Source organism: Hetaerina americana, unplaced genomic scaffold (assembly GCF_022747635.1).
Source record: "Hetaerina americana unplaced genomic scaffold, ioHetAmer1.1.p SCAF_7, whole genome shotgun sequence".
NCBI classification, from domain to species: Eukaryota; Metazoa; Arthropoda; class Insecta; order Odonata; family Calopterygidae; genus Hetaerina; species Hetaerina americana.
Genome location: NW_027287316.1, coordinates 11968937 through 11992490, shown reverse-complemented (window position 1 = coordinate 11992490; position 23554 = coordinate 11968937). Strand labels below are relative to the sequence as shown.

At 40.1% G+C, this 23554-nt stretch overlaps 1 long non-coding RNA gene across 1 annotated transcript; it reads right to left on the bottom strand.

The window, feature by feature from the left end:
- Window positions 1-12125: 12125 nt before the first annotated feature.
- Window positions 12126-23534, bottom strand: LOC139696545 (uncharacterized). Its single transcript, XR_011702628.1, has 4 exons — window positions 23470-23534; window positions 23078-23342; window positions 22897-22963; window positions 12126-13172 (listed from the first exon to the last, which is right to left on the bottom strand). It is a non-coding gene; the product is annotated as an uncharacterized lncRNA (long non-coding RNA).
- Between the last annotated feature and the right edge of the window lie 20 nt (window positions 23535-23554).

Sequence of the window (23554 nt, the reverse complement as noted above, 5' to 3'; positions counted from 1 at the left end):
GAAACGTTTTTTATATGATACAACTAATTCCAACGGATAGGAGTTATCCTAACGCGCAAAACTATAATTCATGTTCACTTTCCGGTAGAGTAGACGTAGTATCGGGGTTTTTAGCGTGCATCGACAGCTATGGTCATTTTGCACCACCATCAAAACGTTTCAAACCTCAACACAATTTTAATAAATATATAAATAATAAATGCATGTGTATAATGATATCTACGTAAAATTGCATGCAACAAATAAAAAATTATAAATAGTTTCCAGGAGAGGTTAGCCTATTTTGATATGGAAGACTCCTGCGTTGAACCCCCTGGTACCATATGAAAATGTTTTGTGGAAAATACGAAGTATTATGTTTTCATTTGAAGGTGTTATTTGTCATTCAGGTTTTGCTAACAAATTACATGTATTAGCGACGCTAAATCTCCCACATTGCTATTAAACCCGGTTTGTCACTGTTTTTAATTATCGTTTGAGACAGAATTATGCTTATTTGCTCCTCTAATTAGAAGCTCCACTAAGCAATTAATTTGCTATTTGTTCTCCTCAGACACCATGCTCTTATCCGCAAACTGCAAAATACCAATCATTGAGAGGTTCTGCAACGCAAACGCTCCTATCCCCATGCATTTGTTCTCATCGGTTTCACACAAAGCACTAGCCCTCGGGCTGCTGGTCTTCATCAATTGTGCGGTGAAACAAGAATATAATCAATACGGCAGATTCTAATGTGTGTGGCGTGCACGCGGTTGTAAATTAGTAGTAGTTGTTGGGGTTTTTACGGTGCTGCGACTGCTGTGGTCATTTTGTGCCACTGTGAAAACGCTGTAAACCTCAATCCAATTGTAATAAATATATAAATATAAATAAATACTTAAATTTTTAAAAGCAAAATCATTGAAAATTTAAGATACTGCAACTAAAGTTGTCCCATTAGGCCGGCTTCCTTTCAACATTTTAAAACTCTATTGAAATAGTTGGGGTCATTCCCTAAAATATTGCTTAAATTACCCCTTATTTTAAAAGTCTCTGGCCCTTTTCCTTATTGCACTGGGTGAGGATATGTTTCACCATCAGGGGCAGATCACAAACATTGCAGCAAGGCAGTGCTTCTCCCTCCGTGAAGAGTTACGAGTGCGTGAGGGCAGATTGCCCTATCCTCAAGCGCGCGATCGTGACCTCTTCCCTCCGAATTTTCTGGATGGAAGAGGGCCATGCGGAAACGACCGATTTTATGGACCTAAGTTTATTATTATGTAAGGCCCGCCAAGCTTCCTTCCAGTGGTATAAAACCCAAGTCCGCAAGGCGGCCTTTAGATCCTCCACATGTATCAACGCGGAATCAGTATCGAGTTTTCCCAGGGCTTCCTTCGCTGCTTTGTCGGCTTTTTCATTGCCAAGTATTCCTACGTGACCAGGAGTCCATAGAGGATACAATGTTCCCTTTCTCTGAAGGGATAAGAGGGTATCATTGATCACCTGAACTATCGTGTACATCGGTGAGAAGACCGATATGAGTTTTAAGGCGCTCAACGAGTCCGAACAGAAGAGGAAAGCGCCGTTGTTTTCTTTTAGGGCCATCCTGATCGCACAGTTCGCCTGTGAATATACTGCAAAACGTGTTCAGTTTTTCCCTCAAGTCTCCATGGTAGCGGGAGACTACCTCGCAGGTACATACGAATTCCTACTTCGACCCATCGGTATACACAGGGACGAAGTCGGAGTGCGATCCGAGGAAGGCATTAAAGAGTCGCTGGCATTCCGACTCGGTGCTGAACGCTTCAGCGTGCGCGTGTGACAGTTTTGATAGCCGCCTTTGATGTTAACCTACGCGGATATTTAGCGTAAAAGACCGGGCATACTTCGGGAAAGGTAAAATTAAATTCATCGATAAAATCATTTCAACGAATAAACGGATAAAACTTTACATAATTGCCCATCAAAAAGGTCCTACGGTTTGCCAACGGAGGCTACCCTGCGTCAGCAAGTAGGCCTGGGACTGGACTGATTCTACATGCCCCGGTGGACAACCGTATCCCGGCACTGTGGACACATGTAAGGTATCAAATAGGACTCTCATCCTGCCGAGTATATAATAGAACCGTAGCCCAGTTTCGAACGGACCAAGACTTGATGCAATAATAGCATGGTAGTGCGATCTGCTCCCCATGTAGAGTGACTAAAGAACCTTAAATCATTGAGGGTTTGATGACACCTCTCACGTAATACAAGGATATACTCCCGACAGTTTAGTTTTTGATCAAGGATCATACCCAGAAAGCGGACGCGGTTGTATGTGGTGCCCGCGAACACGGTGGAAATGAACACATTTCGCTTTCTCTGTGGAGTAATCCGTTTCGGAAAAGAAAGAAATACTTGGTTGTTCCACATATATTTTATTAACACGACCTAGGTTTCGACTTACAAAGTCATCATCAGGTAAAGAACAGAAGACACAGGGCTTTATATAGTGGATAGAGAACTGGAGAGGGGAGGTGTTTGAGAAGAGGGAGGAGGGGAAAGAGAAAGGGAAATGGTGTGTAAGTAAAGAGTAATCCGTTCCTTCGTGACCAGTGTCCCAGTTTATTTAGGGTCACCTGGGCATGCATGGGCAAGGCGTTACCAGTCGTGTTGACCGGCAAAAAATGGCTAGGTCGTCCACAAAGAGCAATGCTATCGCCGGAACTTTGAAGCATCCGGTCACGTCTCTCTGAGGTGTCGCCTCTCCAAGCACCTAACGAGACGTCGGTTAACCATTCTTTCCATCTCTTTGCACCGGCAACTGGTGAGAAAGATAGGACGATAACTATTCGGGTCATTTTTGTTCTTGCCCTTTTTCAGAATAGGTATCAATACGGACTCCCGCCCGGAATTCGGGAAACTACCCTCGATCCACAGTTGGTTGAGAATATTGAGGACCACCCTTAACGCTGATTCTGGAGAAAAGCGTTGTGGATTCCGTCCAGAGAAGGGCACATTGTATCTACATCTACATAATACCCCGCAAGCCGCCGCAAGGGCGTGTGGCGGGGGGTGTTAGGTCACCAACCGTAAAAACGAAAAATAACACATGCAAAAAACAACACGGAAAATTACACCCCAGCAGCGCACACACTCATGCAAAACTCCCTCCATCCAATACTCATGCAAACACATTCACCGCAAAACAACAAAAAACTGCACCCCAGGATACAGCACGAAAGCCATCCTAAAACACGCAAGCCAGGACACAACAAGCAAGAATGTGAAACATCACTACCACATGAAAATGCACCACAAAACACTCAACCCCCCAAAGAGACAGTAAAAGGAAGGGAATTCGACCCAACGTTGCAGGTAGCAGGAATTTCCCCCCGCCGGGAGGGAAGAGGGACTGAAAGGGAAACTTAAAAACAGATGAACAGAACACGAATGATGTCATGCGGAAAGAATGGGTTATTATAACAAAACACATAAGGTTAGTGGAGGAGCATGCATTTAAGTAGAACTAATTATTTTTTAGACACTGAGGGTGGCAAGTGGAATTTTTACTATCTATAACCCTACAGTTGCTATCCCGTATTGACCGTGGGAAGTGAGGAGTGGGGAGTGACCGTGTATTCTTCCGGTGTTCGAGCTTCACTGAAATTAAGAAGGAATCTCTCGCATCGCCTCTTTACGCTTACGAAGTCCGTGACATAGCCCTCGTCACTGCTGTTGGCCGTGAACTGCTTGACGAATGTGCCGCTTATTTCAGGGGGTGAAGCCACCACCCGGCCAGCTATAAGCAATGTCGAGATGACGAATGAGCCCTTGGACCCGGAGAGTTTCTTCAATTTGTCCCATACCTGAGCAAGCGGGGTTCTATGGTTGATCGTACTGACGTAATTTATCCAGAAAGTCCTTTGGCTTGCTTCATTACCTTTCGAGCTCGCTCTGTCAGGCGGCGGTAAGATGCCAGATTAGTTGCCGTGGGATATTTTTTTTTTTAAATATTCAACGCTTTTTTCCTCGTCCGGATCGCCCTGTCGCATTCCTCGTTCCACCAAGCGACAGGTGCTCGATTGAGCCGACCGGACGTTTGAGGGACACTTTCGGTAACTCTCGCTTCGAGCGTTGAACTTAGCGTCTCGACGTTACACAGCGCGTCGAAACCAGTGCCACGTTGTGAAGTAAAAAGGCGCTTGAATAGCGAATAGTCGGCAGGGCTGATGAGCCAGTTTTCCGGAGATTTTAAATGTTAGGCGAAATTTCTTCTTTTGAGAGTAAAAGAGGCAAATTGTCACTCCCACAGAAATAATTGTGAACACACATCTCCAGCTTTGAGGCTAAACTCCTCCAGCATACGAAGATATCTACAGCTGAGAATTTCCCATTCAAACTATTAAAGCGAGTTATTTCGCCGCTATTTAATAAAGACGGGTTACAATCTTCAATAACATTAGATAAAATCCGTCCGTTGTCATTACTTTGTGTCATTGGCCCTCACCATAAAGAACCGTGGGCAATCACCCATCAGTAGTAATGGTCGGGGTAGCTGACGGACCAGGACTACAAGATTAAAACGAGTTACCGGTGCACCCTCCGGCAGATAGACTTTACATAATGTTATCCTCACAGGGGTGTACACTGTGACAGCCAGTGCTTCGTATAGAGAGTTCAATTGGGCTCAGGTGGTGTAAAGGGCCTCACGAGTTGTAAATTCTGCTCCTCTTTGGGCTCGTTGACCCCTTGTTTCATCCAGTCTAAAACCAGTGTAACCCTTGAAAACACATTTTTCTGCCGCCTGAAAATGTGGCTCTTGCAGACAGATGCAAGAGAGACTAAAATAATGAATTCAATTGGCCAGCTCCTCTTGGTGCCGATAATAACCATTGCAAAATAAAAGACATTTTAAAAGTTAAAAAAAATCAATCAATGTATAAATAAATAAGTTTTAAAAAGTGGTGAGATGACCAACTGTTTGATGATTATCGCTTGAAGCGATATTTCCTCTTCCAATCGCTTGCATAGACCTCACTATCCGAGATACTGTGATCCTCTTCAGTAACCGTAGGTTAGGTAGTGGAGTTAATTTAATGATAAATTTCCCTGATAACGATATTATTAAGTGTAAGTCAATTGGTGGGTCTCACAATACTAGGTTGTCTAAAGAGATTTCTCGAAGTACGTACAGTGCTAATGAAACGAAAGAATTACTTATCAGAATATAGACCGATCGTGTATTAAGACACCCAAAAGACTAAATAGAATCACCAGAAAGCAGACCGCAACGAACACAAAGAAGGTTCTAGACGAAGAAATAATTTCCGTATTAGTAGTTAACTGCCGAAGTTTCAAAAATAAGATACCGGAATTTCACCACCTCATTCACAGCACAGAGTCAGATATCATTATAGGAACTGAAGGTTGGTTAACAAATGATATCGCAGACAGCGAAATATTTCCCAAGTCCTTCACAGTTTATAGAAACGACAGACAGAATACAGCCGGATGAGTGTTTATCGCGGTTAAAAACTCTAGCGTCAGTAGAGCTGAGTTATTTCCTGATAGCTGTATAGAAAGTGTCTGGTGCTCAGTAAAATTACCAAGTGCGAAAATAATGTGTCTGTGCGTATTATAGACCACCCCATGCTGGCGTTGACTCAATACTAGATCTAGAAAGACAGATAACAAGCTTTACATCCCAAAACAATGAGCATAGATTAATAATCGGTGGCGATTTTAATGTTTTTAACAGTAGATTGGGATTCGTGTAGTTTTATAAATGGAGGTAAAGACAAGGATTTATGCGAGTCCCTCTTATTGATGTTCACCTCATCACTAGTCCCTACATCAATTACCTACTTCGCCAACAAGGGGAAAGATCATTCTTGATCCATTAGCTACTAATATACCCGAAAAGGTCTTAAATGTAGGAGTTATTGATAGAATCAGTGATCACAGGGCAGTAAACGCTAAATTTTCCCTAAGCGTAGAAAAAGTTAACAAACCTGAGAAAAATTTATTTATTCAATAAAGCTGACTATGATGGCTAAAAATGTGAGTTAAACTGTTCCTTTCTTAGATTTGATGAATTAAACAAAACCAGAAGTGTCGAGGATACCTGGAATAATTTTCTTGCGATAACACGTTTAGCAATACAGAGGTTCATACCTCGTAAATAAATAAGAGAGAATAAGGAACCCCGTTGGTACAACTCTGAAGTTAAAAAATCATTAAGACGGCTAAGGGTGGGCCATGCGAGAATGCAAAACTCGGTTCAAGATTCCTCCCTCGGTAAAATCAACGAAACCACACAGAATTACAAAGCATCTAGGTTCACTGCCAAGAAGGCCTTCCGGAAGACGCTAGCGGAATTCAAAAGGAAAAAATTAGGTGAACATTTGAACGATAACCCAAAGATGTTTTGGTCTTACGTCAGGGAAGTGCAGGGGGAAAAGCCCACCGTAAACTCATTGAACAACGAAAAGGGGGATAGTGTAACAAGTAGTATAGATGAAGCCAACATATTAAACTCATTCTTCCACAGTGTTTTCAACAAATGCTCCCAGAATATACCAGAGAACCTTCCGAAAACATTTCTGCAGCCAATGCAAGCAATCAACTTTTCCACCCTCGGAACAGAGTTACTCCTTAAAAACATCGACCCCAACAAATCTCCGGGACCTGATGAGATACCGGCTCGCGTGTATAAAAAAATGTCGTCTGAAATTGTCCCTTATCTTGATATAATATTTAAGAAATCATTAGCAGAAGAAAGCGTGCCAAGCGGCTGGAAGATAGCTTCTGTGACACCCATATTTAAAAATGGGAAACGATTTCTCCTGGGGAAAGCACATACGAGAAATATGCGGCCGTGCTAATAAAAAATTGGGATTTGTAAAAAAGGTGTTGGGTGAATATGACGAAAAAGTGAAGGAACGATGTATTCTTGCCCTAGTCAGACCCCACCTAGAATATGCTGCCAGCATATTGGATCCTCAAGAGATAATTTGATATCGGAATTAGATCGAGTTCAGCGGAGGGGGGCTAGATTTGTCAAAACTTATGACCAACGCAGTAGCGTAACTACTTTGCTAGAAAACATTTAAAAATGGGTCTTATCCGATGACATCAAGAACATAATACGAAACCCAACGTATTACCGGAGGAGGGATCACGAATATAAGATTATAGAGATTGACTGCAAGACTGACAGGTTTAAATGGTCATTTTTTCCATGAACAAAAAGAGATCAGAATGCTTGTAATCGAAATCCCCCACTAGTCGGCTGGACACAATGAGCAGTAAGCTACAAGGTAGCGACTGCGCATGGTTATACTAGGATATTTATATTTTTTTGCAGGTTCCCCTCACCTTTCCCCATCCATTTGAAAAACCCTAATCCCATCATCCCTTACCCTTTCCTCCTGGTGCTGCACCCCCTGCCACACCTTTTCGGTTGCTCGCAGGGACTTGATGTAGATGTAACCTCCAGCTCTTTGCTGGAGGCGTAGGAGAAGGTGTCTTTTCACGACCTCTCGGTCATGGTTTTTGGTGGGCTCTTATTTGATGGGTTCACCTTACTCTCACCCTTTTGTGCTTTTCATTTTTTGCACCCGCATGTCCACAGCGGTGACCTTAGGGAAGTCTGTTTGCGTGGCAATGGTACACTTCAGCAATGGGATGGACGCGACAGAAGCGAAGGACCTGGAGAAAGATGGGGCGATGAGCGCCCCGCATTTTCTCCCCGTTTCCACGCTTGGGATTTTTTGGAGTTTCTTCTTCTCTATGAATTTTCTTTCACCTTCATACAATCACGCGAGTACACTGGGTGCGCACCCTCGCAATTGAAACAGAGGTTTCGAGCACTCTTTATCCTCGTGCGCGTCCTTGCCACAGCGCGGGCGGGTTCCACTGCCCTGGTAGGTTGCCTTGCCCTAGCAGCGCGACGCTACGTGGCCGATGCGTTGACACTGGATGCAACACGTGGGATTTGGAATGAACGGCCTCACTGGGACCGATTCATAACAAATGAACACCTTGTCAGGTAGCCTATCACGTGCGAACGTCAAACTCACGGACGTGGTGTTAATGTTTTCTCCATTGCGCCTCGTGGTAAGTCGACGACAATCAGTCACTCCCCGAGAGAACATTTCTCTCTTGATTTCAACGTCCACGTATAGGAGGTCGTAATGACTGTTGACTCCCCGACAAGTGTTATGAGTGCGGTGCACCTCCACCTTTATCGAAATGTCACGGAGCATTCTCATTGCTAAACGTTTTTCGCTCTGCTTCTCGTTTAATGTTTCTATTAGCAGTGTACCGTCCCTCAGCTTCTTCACGCCCTTAGGGTCCCATGGCACGATCTGCGACAAAACTGCGAATAAGGAAAGGAGAAACCTTTTTCAAGGTCTCACCTTCCTTTACACATGACATGATCAATTAATGCTTACATGCGCCAACACACTTATCTCCCCCGCCCGTGTCCGGACGGGATCTTTTAGGTGGTGGAAAAGATTTTTCCTCCATAATAGTAATTGATTCGTCCCTTGGCCTCCCCACCCACCACGGAGCCACACATTCGGGACGCCACTCCGCTGCAACTGGAGCGGTCGCCAGGGCTAACTCGAGGGATATAGCGCTTCAGGAGTGGTTGTCTGTTTCGGGGTGGATCTTCGGTGCCAGGGCCCACCAAAACCCTTACATCTCCGACCTCCCTACGCAGACCCCCACAACCTTGGCACTCGCCACCGAAGTAAAAACGCGACGGAAGCCGATTGACCAGGAGTGGCTGGCTACCGGCCTCCCGTTTAAGTGAAATCCGGGTTCGAAGAGGAATATAGCTCCCTCGTCCATACAGGGCATCCAAAATTCTGCTGGCAACCAGAGAGCTCACCCTCCAGGATCCCCTTCCCTCTCTTAAGGGTCTCCAGGCACGGCAAACACCTGGGCGGATCGCAGGCCAGATGGCATGGCCGCACACAGAGTGGCTCCACAGCACTGTCCGGACGCATCCCTTGCTGGCTTGGGGTTTGTTTTCGGGGTTTTCACCCCGCCCTTTAGTCGCCTCTTACGACAAGCAGGGATACTGCGGGAGTATTCTCTATCCTACTACCCGTAGGGGTTGTGGATCTCAGGCCAGTTAGTTTGGCCGAACACAGCAGATGCACTGGACTGACTGGACCCACTCCTTGCTGACTGGGGGTTTGTTTTGAGGTTTTACTCCCCACCCTTTTAGTCCTCTCTCACGACAAGCAGGGCTACTGCGGGTTTATACTTAATCCTCACCCTGCAGGGGTACCGCTACCCAGTCCCGCCGGTTGTGTGTTGAAGACAATGGCAGAATACCTGGTCAAACAGATTACGAAGTTTGTTTCGCTTCCCACCATTGATAGCGAAGGGACGAGATCCAGATGCTTTGTCTCGGCTATTTCCCGCGAACGGGTCAATGATTGAAACCTCTAGGTTATTGAACTTAACCTTAAATTTAGGCCGGAAGCGTGACTTTTGTAGGCGCTTCGCGGTGGACATGGATAGACCAATCAGGCGTAGGCTGTCAATTTACAACCTTTATGTGGGCGTCCGCCAACAGTGAACAAACGGATGGCGTCACTTTATTAGACACGGGTGGTCGCGTTCTGACCTGTGCCGTCCCCGAGACTAGAGATGAAGACTGATCTAATCATCATGATTCTATTAGATTCTAGCTGCCTTCACTGTAATCACTTCCCCAGCTGGCACACACGGGGCACCGACACACTACTATGTATCACATCGAAGTGACGGTCGGATTCCCTTCACCTGCAAGCCCCCGCGACTGGCACCAGATAAGCTCGACACAGCCAAGCAGTTCGAAGAGACACCGCAACTGTACCGAACGCTGTCTTTCGAACAGCTGTGGGACCTCGCCTCTACATCTGGTGCCTTAGGATGCAGAGTAGCATCCTTGCGAAGATTACTGCACCCACAAAAGGGGCACCATTTCTAATTCGTTGCCTTATGCCGCCGATTATTCGTACAATACGGCCGTCGGGACCATATATTCATGCACCAATCTAGTACCCGCGTACCATTAAATAAATCTTTTCCCGGCTGATAACCAGAAAACAGTCAAACTGTTGGTTAGCGAAAACAATCGCGGACGACTTTTTCAGGGTGGAAGCCGCAATTTCGAAGCGGTCATATCGATTACCACGCTCTCGTGCGCTCAGGCCATGGATGAAGATTTTAATCCTCCCAAAAATTCCCATGGATAAAATATACGCATTCGATTGTGTCATATGCCGATTTGTTGTGACGTGCCGACGCCGTTAGTACGCCATTACATAGCTGAACCTTTCCGCAACCCTTAGTTTGCTTCGCTACATTGTTTGTCACCCCCAGGAATAAAAGCTTCCGCAAAATTGGAGACAGAACGGCATGTGTAACTATGCGCAAGGACTGCCGTGCGTTAACCCTCGGAGGCTTCCCCTGCCAGCTAGCAAAGATTCATTGCCACGCTACCTCAGGTGGGAGGTTTCGTGTCCCTAACCCATGGTTCGAGCACATGCATGAAGTCAACGTAATGACCTTGACAGTTTCTGCGGGATATCACTGTTTACCGACCTGCCCATCGTTTTCCACAATGACCAGAGGAGTGTCCAATCGGTGATGCAACAGCTGGCACGGTCGTACATAAATTCTTCAGAGAGTTAGATCGCTCATTTAGGCACTCCACTCAGGATTACGACAGACCAAGGTAATCGGTGTAAGCCTCATCCAGCAGTAGGCATAACATGTTCGAATCCTTCCCAATTTTGGTGGGTATGTCCATCAATGAAGCTGACACTTATTCAGCGTTATGCGAGCTATAGCTGACTGAGTTGACGAGCTTAACGAGTTGAAATTAATCAATTTTTAAGTCAATATGTGTTCAGATTTGAATGGGACTTCCTAAGTAGTGCATTAAGATAAACATTTCAGAATTTTCACTTGAGTACAGTCACAACTGGTGACCCAGTTGCACCAGTCCTATCCAATGAGGGCCCCCATGAACCATGTCTCCTCAACTTTTACGCAGCAGTCATCTTGGCAGAGCCTGGCACAGTAGTAACAGAGCATTGGTTATTAGAGAACTCTGAAGCAGCAGGGTATGGGTGACCAAAAGCAGTGTGAACAAAGTCTAGCACATCCAACCTTTCTCATCCACCTTAATGCCACACAATCTTAGCCTTGATCACACAAGCTTTTAATTTTGCCAATAACACCACCCTCCATTGCGCAGAAGGTTGCAACCATTAGCCTTTTTTTAGTATTTTGACTGCCCCAGAATAAAATGAAAGTCTGCATGGTCTGGAACATGTAGCAATGCGTTAGCTGTTTTGGCATATTATTATCGAGCATCATATTTTTTGGAACTAACGGACAACAAACCTTCTGGCATAAACAGGAAAAGTTTTTCCACTGAGTTTCCTCCCAGTTAGTTTATTAGCAACATAGGCCACATTGCCAGCAAAGAAATCAGGGGCCACTCCACAGGAAATTGTCCCAGTGGTGTCACCAGAAGAGCTTGGGTGGAAATTGGAGGAACAGTTGAGAATTTGTGGCTATCCACCATAAAAACACAAGCAGTAACTTACTAGCATAGAGGAAGGTGATTGTACCCAGGAGTGAAGTTACCCTAACCTGTGGTATTTCCTCCTGTCTCTCCACCCCCATCATGGCAAAGGATCTTCCTCTTGTTGCATATCCTATCACACCCCAGGATTAACACTTCAAGAACTCCTCTCATCACCTTTATGTAGTCATCCGATTTCAGCATGGACCTGAACATTCAAACCATGCCAAAGAGCAAATATGGCATGTGCCATTGCCAAATGCTATTTTCAATAAACCCTACAGATTTGAATGTTCACCTGTATCTAGTGTGATCATTGCCATAATACTAAGGGGCCACGCACTTCCTCACTTTTGTAGACTGCTTCTCAAGATTATTTCCATAGCTGATGTAGTGGCAGAGACCCTATCCTTCTGAGTGGATATCCATATCCCATCATGTACCTGTGGATATCCACATCCTGAGGCCACCATTTCAACTGCAAACTTTTTATAAGCTAGCTTGCATCTCTGGTGCTACTACTTTAATGATTAGACACTACCAAGCAACCAACAGTCAGATTAAGTGACTGAATCGACTTATAAAAGCTGCCATCCACATGGCATTTATTCCAATTAATGCTCAGTTATAACTTTCAATAAACGCAGTTATTGTTGAACAAGGGCAACCGCTGCAATTATTTCACCTTCCCACTTCATCAAAATTAAGCCTGCTTGAGCATTGCATAATACTGACTTTATGATGTAATAATTGTTAAATTGTAATTAATTCTCTTATAGCAGCAGTAGAAATCACCAAGATTTTCCTCTGCTAATACTGAAATACCTCAATACCTTGACCACTGAGGCCCATTTGAAGAATCACGCTGCATTCTCACAACAAAAGAAAATGTTGCATAGACCCTGAAGACATCATTAGAATTTACAAAAAATACTCCAGCATATCTTTAACCAAAAACAGGTCATTACAGTCTTCAATAAATGTTACCTCATGCACAAGGGGAAGAAAAGGTTGGGGAAGGATGGCTGATATGAGCCAAGGAAATAAACGAGAGACAAGAGGATCTGATATAGATATAGGAGAATGTACCAGTGAATACTGATATTATAGCCTTGCACAGACAGGCAAGGAAGAGCAATTCAGCTCCTTTAATTACTATTTTTCTTGATCCTTGCAGAGAGTTAGATTGCCCGTTCCTCTACCGTGTGTGAAGCTGCAAATTCATTAAGTTTTTTCAATCATTATGTAAACAGTACATAATACTCTAAGTGTATGCATTAGTTATTTCCATGGAGGTTAAAGAACAAAAGTCCAGCGCCGCACTTTTGGGTAACATTGGAAAGTTTAGAAACTATTCAAGATCAGTATAGGACTCTTCCAATAAATACAGATGAAGTAACATGAACTACAACACTGTTAACAGAACAACCCTCTCGGTATTCATTGATTAACGAATTAACTTCAGGCCATATTCTTGGGAAAGAAATCTTAATGCTGTTCCAATTTCCTGGAATTTTAATCAATAAACATCAGCAGCTGTGAAGCAGGAATACAGAGGCATCCTTGCCATAAGTCTTTACTGGTACAGCATGGCCAATGGTGAGCAAACCTGTAAAGAAAATAATCACAAACTCAATGTATGCTCTAGAATACTGGAAAAAGTTATTACACTAACATTGCATTGTTTTGAGTCCATCCACTGTTCCACCAACAATAAAACAGACAAAAACAATTTGACTATTCCAATATTAGATTAAAAAAATTTATTATAACACAGTAAGATTACCAAAATCAAACCAATAGTTAAAAACAGTTTAATTGGCTACCTTAGAGCTATATACTAACTATAAAAATAAAAAATATTTCACACCAATAATATTAAGTGATAAAAAGTTCTTGAAAATGTACAAATATTGGAATAAATTACAATTAAATGATGCTTAAATGTAGACAATAACAATGCTTTCAACGTATTCAGATATCAGATCTAATGCAAAATAACAGCCGAGAACTAATATCATTTGAGAAATGCAAGGCAATAAATAAAAAGGCTTATCACAAGTGGATTATATCTTCTTTTAAAAATGACACCTCATTTTCATCTAAACATAATAATGCAGTTAGATTCCACTTTTTAAAAATCATTAAGCTTCACCTACGTTGCACAATATTACCAAAACTTCTTCAGTAACTACAGGAACACAGAACAAGGAACTGCACGTTTATGCTAACCGTGTTCTGCATGTCAACGCCACATGCAGAGGGGTCAGTAAAATATGAGATCTACACTCCATTGCCATACCAACCCCTGGGTTGATTATGTTTTTCAACAATATATTTTTGTTGCTCTGACGTTTTCCAGCTGCATAGCTGCTAAACTGCTTCAATTCTGGGCTTGTTTCAAAGCTATTTTTGACTCAGGATCTCTGTGTGCAAGTAACATTTTGACAACTGTGGTTTACACAGCTCACACTCATGAGCACATACCAAGATGACCAAGAGGCTGAATTGACAGACATGCATGCAATAGAGGTGACCGGTATACTCAAATATTTTGCAGATGTAAACCAATAAGTTCCGCAAGAGCATGACATATAACAGCTTGTCCACATTAGAGTGAATATATGTGTTTCCTACAAGCATTATTAAAATAAGATATAAACTTACATTAATTATTTCCATGGTTTCTTAAAATGGCCAAATAAGATCGCTGAGTCAGTCGCATGATAGGATCTTTCACAACAATAAGTTTGGCAAATTCACCCGGCTAGTGTGCACACAAGCTTGAGAATCTAAGAATCATTTGTTTAGAGGGGGATCAAACAATGGTTACTACTTGGCGGCATTGGGCATCTGGTGTTTCATCAGAATAACATGTACCTTTAGCAGTCCTCATAAATTCACACTGACATAGAAATTGAACTAAAGAGGCATCTAACCTATTAAAATGACTAAGTTGGAAATCAAATAGCTAAGGTTTGGACCCCAGTTTGTGAAAGGATCATTAACTCCATGAATTTCTCACATTTAGGATTGCATTAGATTCCACGTGATTGGTTGATGGATCTTGGGAGTGTAATACAAGAGGTTCCAGAGCAAGAAGTCTAGTGAATGGTACACCCTAAGTCCCATTTATTTCATGAACAATTCACTTTTTCATATTTCCCTGGCAAAAAAACCTAATACACCTAAAATAGAGTCATGAAACACACGGCACAAAAAAAGTCAGTATATACAATTCTGACACAGATATACAACTTAATTTGTCATATGCACATGAGATTAGAAGTACTTGCTAAATTTTATATTATGATTCCTATAACTTAAATTAGGGATAAGTATTAGTTTTGTGAAAAGTAATATCACTCCCACTTTAAGTCACACATACTCATGCATTCATACTGATTCAACGAATAACACCATAATTTTATTGCTCCAACCTATCAACAAGATTTGTTAGAAAGTTGCGCCTATACGAGTTGTTAGAAAAATATCAATTTAGGATCACTTTGGATTTAGAAAGAATACATCATACAAATAACGAGGTCACTAGGGAAAGGAACAGAGTGTAACCAAGAGGTATTTATACACTTTGTGGATTTTGACTGAGTAAACTGAGCACAACTATTGAACACTTTACAGAAGATAGGAGTACATCGGAAGAATAGAAGACGTATCACAGACTTCACACGTGGGGAATGCAAATGGAGAGTTAGAATAAAGTGCTAGGAGTGCTAGTGAGTCCATCATCATCTCTTCTTCTCAATATATATTCATGTGAAACAGTAGGACTGGTAAATAAGTGCTGGAGGCAGGAGTGAAAGTAGGTTAGGAACTCTTCAAATCAGATTTGAGCATAATTGCACTTTAAGCAGCCAGTCAGTTTAAGGGTTATAATCATTGCTTAGTGCAATGCAGAATCAGTGCGATAGGTATCGAATGCCACTTACATGCAGGTAAACAAAGGTAATGATATTTTCAAGAAATAGGAAGGCACATTGTAAGCTAAACATTGAAGTTGGGGGAAATAAACTAGAGCATTCAAAACTTCATCTTTTAAGGTAGTGTTTCGGATGAGGGTGAGAAGGGTTATGGGGACACAAAAGAAGAGTTGCATTAAGTAAAGAAGTGTTTACAAAGAGATGAGAGTTGATGAGAGGCACTTGACATAAAGGTGTAAAGAGAGGAACAGTGAAAAATTAAATATAGGGCATCATTTTGCATAGTTTGGAAACTTGATCATTTGAGGAAAGAGGATAAGAGTAGATAGAAGGCTTTGGAGATATGAGAGAGGAGAAGAATGTAGAAAATAAAATGGATGAAAAAGAGGACAAATGATGAAGTTACAGGCGTGCTAGGGACAGAAAGGTGGCTTTTGGGAGAAATGCAAAGGCAGGAGTGGATGCTGGAGATACTGAGAAAGGCTAAAGACAATAGTAGATAGAAGAAAGTACTAGACATTTTGAATGGAATTCAGCAAGGTAGAAAGTATTTAGATGCTAAGAATGAATTAGTGTAATATTTCAAACAGGGTTTAAGTATTTTTGAGTCATCTTAGTTAGGGCTTACAAGTGAGGCAGAGTGTAACGCCCAAGTCCATCAAAATGCCTACCCTAAGCTGGTAGACTACAACTAATAATGATAAGAAACACAACATAAGTTATTCTTCCCCTCAAGACTCATTTCAGATAAATAGATACAAAAAGATCAACACACAGATTGTATTTGTTAATCTGAAGAAAGCTTTTAACGGCATGTACCGGAACATGGTGTGACAACCTAAAGAAATTTAAATCACCTTCAACAGCAAATGATTCATATATGCTCTATTTGCAGAGCAGAAGGCAGGATTGAATTAAATGTAAGGAAGGAGCTTAAATAAAGAGAGGAGTAGGGCAGGACTGCTCAATATCACCATTGACATCTAATGTGTACATATAGAGAGCAATCAATGAGATCAGGGTAAGAATAAGAGGTGGTGTACAAGTACACTGAGAAAGTATATGTATACTGCTATTTACAGACAATATATCAATACTTCCAGACAAGAAAAAGATCTAAATGAATACCAACAAGTACAAAGAAGGGAATGAAAACATACAATCTCAATTAACAGGATTGAAACTGTGGGAATGGTTTGCAGGTTAGTCTCAAAGCTAGACCAGGGAAAGACACTCTGAATCAAGTGGATTCAAGAGCTATTCAGGCAAGTTAGCAAACACAAAGAAACACAGTGGGACATGTTTAGTTAGCAGAATAGGTAGGGTTAAGAAGCCTTGCTGTCAGAAGAAAAAACTACACAGTAAATAGTACTAGCATAGTCATTGGGTAATAATTGGTTCAAACTTTTAAGTAATTTACTCCTCTATGGACGTAAGGTTGGGCCATAGGAGCTGCTGAGACAAGAGAGTAGGATGTGATGGAAACTTGGTGTTACAGAAGAATGCTGAAAATGAAATGAATAGGACAAGGATGGACCACAAAAAGCAAGATTAAAAAAATGAGGAAGGATATGAGGGAATGAAGAGATTGGAAAATTGGAACAGGATGTAGACTGGCGAGCTACTACAAACTTATCTTTAGATTTATGGCCCTTGACACTGATAGAGATGCATAAACAACATAACCTTTAGCATTTCATGCTTTCTCTGGCTTTCTATTGAAGTCGTGGCAGTCTTCTAATCTACTCTAAAATTACTACACAAGATATGCATTTTATGGGTTTACATCATAAATGAAAATTTACAATAGATTTTCTCAAAGCATTATCACAAAAACCGTTCTAGTATGAGTAGCTTTGAAAAATATATTTTTCACATTCAAAGAAAAAAATTTGTCCTTAACTGGGAATTGACGTAATAAGTAATCAATTTGTTGAATAACTTGGGTCCTGATTTGTACATGCATTACTGTAATTGAAACGATGATTAACAGAGAAAAATGTCAAAAATATCAATTCTTCCGCAGAATTCCTTAAATGAATGCCTGCCATCTGATACTAAAAATTTTAATCTCTCTTGGTTAATGTAATTGGAGTATTTTACAGTGGAGTGATGGCTGGTTCTGTATCTCACATTAAAGTAAATAAATAACCGAAAATGAATAACATATTAACACAAAATTTAGGTTCAAGGCACAGTTTGTACTCAATAACTCCAGGTTAGGAGGGAAGCCTGATAACCACCCAGCTGTCTGTCTGGTAGTTGCAGATTCTATAAATTGTCATACACTCTCAGCCTAGGGGCACAGCTTCCAGATCTAGATGCTTTGAGAGTGGTTTGGTCACCTTGAGGTTCTAAGGTCACCCGCACTACTCACACAATCCCTACCCCCAATTTAGTAATAAGGCACCGTTCAGAATTCCAGAAAAGTATCACTCTCTAATAATGAAAAATTCATCACAGGAACCATCAATGTATGCTTAAGAACATGCCAAAAATTGGTATGTCTTACATAATTAGTAACATGCATTATGATTTTACCATTCATGAATAAGGATTCAGAAATTTCTGATTATAGATTAAAGAACCTTAAGCAAATTTTAGCCCTATATAATTGTTAACCTTGGATTACCTGCATTAAGGGTCTGTACCAAAAATAAGTAAAGGATTTTTTTCTCAACCCAGCAGATGGCTGGAGGACCCACATCAGGAGTTGGATTTTTAGGGTGCACCAGCAGCTAGGGGTCATCACCCCCCACAACCTAGCAGTGACAGCAGCAATTAAGTAGATAAGTAAAATATTACTATGACACACTCCTACAGGTGATCCTCAAGGTAATCATGTACATTTCACAGTACAAGGGTGTCTTCATTTTCCACTTTAATAAACAGTTTGCACCACTTACACATTGGAAAGTCAGTCAGTTCACCTCTAAAACCACAAGTTAATAACTTTATCAAAATGAATGGCTTCAAACTTGAGCTAGAAAGTTCTTATGAATTGTAATCACTTCTTACAACAGAACCAAAAGTTACAGCATGCAATTCATTCAATTAAATGGAATGGAATGATCATACAAAAAACATAAAATTGAAATATTTTAGCATGATAGTGTGAACCACTTAGCAACTTTTTGAAAGCTTTCACAAATGACAAGCCAGTTGACATGTCATCCTATCTACCGTGCATTGGTGCCAAAATACCCATGAAAGTGTAAATGTTACATTCATTTTTAAAACTCTTCAATTATGATATAATTCCTACAGGACTTCCTCCTCAGTTTTTCTCTTTCACTAGACAGCTTATGGAGAGGCTGCAAAATGGAATCATGGTGAATCCATAAGTGATAGTGTCATGAACCAACTCTAGCCTTGTACTATGGTCTCTTAATGAGGATTGAGAACACTTCAGTCTCTATCATGGTCAGCCACCATTTTGGCCAATATATTTTATTGATAAAATGTAGGATGGGCGAAAGGGGAAACCCAAAAGATCCAGGATAACCCTGAGAATTAGCCTACCATCCTGGTGCTACCTTTTGTTGGTTTGCTTGAAGTTTATTCCTACTACCCCAAAAGCAGAGCATACCAATAAAAGAAAAAAAATTGAGATTCAATACTGTTCTAATAGCGGACTAACTTTGATCAAAGGAAAGTCGAACATTGATAGGCTGCAAAAATCTAAACCCCAATTCTAAGAGAAACCTTTTAGATCTGTGTGATTACATTTTTTGCCATGTTAGCCTTTCTAAAGTAGAATAAATCAATATTAAAATGAAATAACAAGCCAAACTAAGGCCCGTCAATAGTTGTGTGGTTGTTTTAGGTGCTTTAAAAAAACCTCACTCGGAGAACAAATACAATTTTGCACAATTCAGACCGGCATATTATTCATTTTTTTAATAATTAACAAATATTAAAATTATCTAAACAACCAATTTATCAGTAATCACTAATTTTAATGAAGCCATATGCATAGTATAAACACAAACTATGAAGTCATGTTCATAAACTTAGATAAAAACTAGCTCATCTCTTAAGAGAGGTAATGTTTATGCAAATTCTAGGTTCAAAAAAGATAAGGTGTTTAGCTGAAATGTTACCAAAAGGCTAGGCTGGACTATCAGAAAGCTATTAAGTTGTGGGGATTGTGTAAAAACAGGGTACAAAAGGTCCAAAGTTAAACTATTATACTATAATAAAATGATTTTAGAAGTAACTTATATGCACAATAACACACTGAACACCACTATTTACTGACGAGCATAAGCATTATATAATAAGAAATGGTAATCTGCCCTTTAGAATAATGAATGCCAAGCTCTTTGTAGAATTTTTCATTAATCTACTAATTATTACATCATCAATATTAAGTATATGATAAAAAAATTTCATATGAATCAAGGCAGAAGAAAACTGGAGGTTACTGCAACTCTAATTTTTAATGAAATACCTAAAGATTTAAGAATATTACAGTCAGTAAATGCTTTGAAAGGGAGAATAAAAGACTGACTATTGTAGAGAATAGATTAGGGCTTGGAAGAAAACATGACACAATATATGTAGCTTTATAATTGCAACACTTTAAGCTCTCATTTTTGTTCATGTGCCATCTGCTGTCAAGCCAGAACTAACTGGCTATGAGAAAGCCTATGAGAGCCAGAACTAACTGGCCTGAGAGAGTATTCCATTTATAACATTTTAATGTATGCTACTATTGTATCACCAGATCACATCACTATGGTATATGATAAAGATTGTCTGTAATTGTATGTTATACTGATTGGCTTAATTCTTTGTATATCATGTATGATGAAAATTACACTAAAATTGTAAATTATACCCAAGTAGCAATAAAATTAAACCTGTTTGAATATAAAAAAAATAGTGATGAACTGTGATTACAACTATTTTTCTGTACTTGTAACCAAGGATTCATATATGTACTGGGAATTAGCCTTCTAGAACAGAAAATATCCAAAACTTCACCCAATTTTAATTTATTCAGTATTAAATCAATCGTAAGGACCTCATTATTGTCCACTCTCATTAAGTGAGCTCACATTATGAACCTGCACAGTAAGTTCATGGTTCACTCTTGGGAGGTGAGCTTCCCCCACTTACAGCCAGGAGGTTCTTTCTAACTTGAATGGTAAATAGCTCTACAAATTCTAACTCAATAGGCTCACACGGTAAACATAGCGCAAAGGCAATGCTGTCAGAATTAGGGTCCAAGTGAAATTAGATTATACTCTATCCAGTCATCTTTCCTTCAATGTCCATGTAATACTGTCAACATATTTAAGCCTCCTTAACTACAAAAGAGATCATAAAATGAAAACTAATTGATAAAATTAACATATTAATTGATTGATTATTCAGTAACTATTTAAAATTGATCACCAACCCTTGTCATACCTATAATTTAACAATTAATGAAAACTCTGCCAACAAAAAATGGGCCCATCAATACACAGCTGCAGTATTGTTACCATTTGCATCCAATGTCTGACGTCAAGTGGCCAGTAATTGTTTCATTTTATAGTTTTCCAATGGTTTTCACTTTGGTATGACCTGGATTTTGCAGCTCAGTGGTCAGTAGTATTTTGATTTATTAATAAGTAACTTCAAGGAGGCTATCATCTTGCGGAAAAATGCCAGATGTCAGAATGGATGTTTATCAATAGAATGATATGGATTTTTTGAGTCAGACATTCTTAAGAGAGCCAAGAGGTCCACCAATACCTGATCACAAATTTGAATCAGAAAGAAAAATGCTCTCCAATAAAAGAAATTCTTATGTTCAATTACATTATATTAAGTTGCACAAATACATGTGTATCTCAACAGTATCGTTTTGGTACTATGTCACCTTGCATCACCTGATTTGCCAATTCCAATTTTAATATTATAAGAGAAGTCAATAAGGGATTGGATAGAATGACATCCCATGGAAAATGGTACATGTGTAATGACATTTATTATCCAGTTCTTGAGAATACTCTTGCCAAGCCAACGTTTGCTATCCTCCATTAAAATTTTGACGAACATGAATGCCCATGTCCTCAATGCAAAAGTGTTTATTTTCAATAATAACTTTCAAAAAGAATTTCTTCTCTCACTTAATAAATTAGTTTCCCTTTGTTTATTAGAAATTACCCACTAATGCAAGGGAGCACAAGTTAACAACAACCAACTTTTGTACTTTACAGTTTTTGTGTGGGAAAAACCTTGGAAAAACAGTTGACTTAAGGTTCCAGGTGATAATTCAAAGCAGTCAAACCATGGTCGTTTTAATTAAGGTAATTACCTTGGTTCGGCTAACCTACTATTTTCTAAAACTATTTTGCGAACATACAAAGTAGTCAATTCAGTCAATGATTTTGCATTTTACACATCAAATAACTCAGTTATTCCTTTAGGTCCACTTTCCATTATTTTCCAAATCCATGATAAACGTTCTTTCTCATGCCCCTTTAGTTTTCCAAGTACTTGCGGAGTGCAAACAGAGGATCCCCACATAACCCAGCAGGCATAAAATCACATATTATTCCCCATATTTCAAAGCTATTTTCCACATTCTTGTAATAACAACTTCACTTAATACTTTCCCCTGTTTACTCAAAACAATTTCTCACATTTCATCTAATGATATTTCAATCCTCATTTTTTTCTAATGATATGGCACGGTTAATTTTTGCAAAAATATAATAATATCATCGAGCCACCAGTAACTATACCCTAAGTTTTTTCGTTTTTTTCATTCTTACAGTTGTTCCAATTTCATGATCAATCATGTTAACTACCCAGGGATGACTTTCATAATGCCATGAATTCAAGTCAAGTTCAATATCTTCACAAATCTCATTTAATTCTCCAAATAATCCTCCGATAAATTTAAACTCTGCAATCATCCCAGACAAAAACAACATAGATTATTCGCTTTGCCTCTTTCACCCATTTCCTAAATGGCTTCTCATTTCCTTAAGACATTCGGGACATTTTCTGCTTTTGTCATTCGTATCTTTTCGCAGTTCCTTTCAAGAAATTCTAAATTAACGATTAAAAGTTTGTCATCCGTAATAATTGATGTTATATTACCTTAACTATCAGTGTTGCCTTTAAAGGATTAATTATTCTTTTAGCTGATATATAAAAACATATGAATTGTGAATATTCTAACCTAAATCTTTTGAAAAAAAAATCTTTTAGGGAGACGCATGCTTGATTAAACAGATTATCACAATAATGGGTCGACAGAAGGCGGGGGCAAACATGAATGAAATTTTTTAAAACAATATCCAAAGGCTTGTCGTGCAAGTGGATTGAAAAAACGTGCAGATTAACTGTCGAAACTACGGTCATGCATTACTATGCAGTCGATTCACTTACTTAAAATTCACAGCTCGTTTTTAGGCAAACATTTCCTCTCGCAGCTTCTTACGAATCGCCTCTGAAGCTGCAATGAAATTAAAAACATCAGTGCACCATTTTTCAACCATGATTATATGAAACGATGATGACGCAAATTTCAAGCAAGGTTCTTCAAAAACCTTTTTCTCAGAATACTCACCAATAAATACAGAAGTCTTCCTGCATAGGTCGTAATGCTTAACACATTGGTGAGTGGCGGATTATCCATTGTTAATTTATAGAATACATATCATATTTCCAATTAGAGTTCGTTTTGAACAAATAATAATATGCGTAAAGTTGTTATTTTTCATCCTCGAACCATGGTTAACCAGTTTCAGGCACTAGTCGTCAAAAGCCATCTCCGGTCACGTTTGATCTCATGCTTATGATTTTGCCCATGGATACGTAGATATACTCCTTTGCTAAAAAAGGTAACATAAGGTATGCCATCCTAATGTTCCTTGTATATTCATGCTTTTCACACACACTAAGGCCCAACATGGGCCTTAAATTACTTATTCTAGCACGCCTGGTTGCTGTGCAACCAACCTGTAGTTGCGTGAATTGCAACACTTATAATCCGCGCGTGACCAAATGCTGACTGCGCTTCATACTCATGCGCACTTTCAATTGT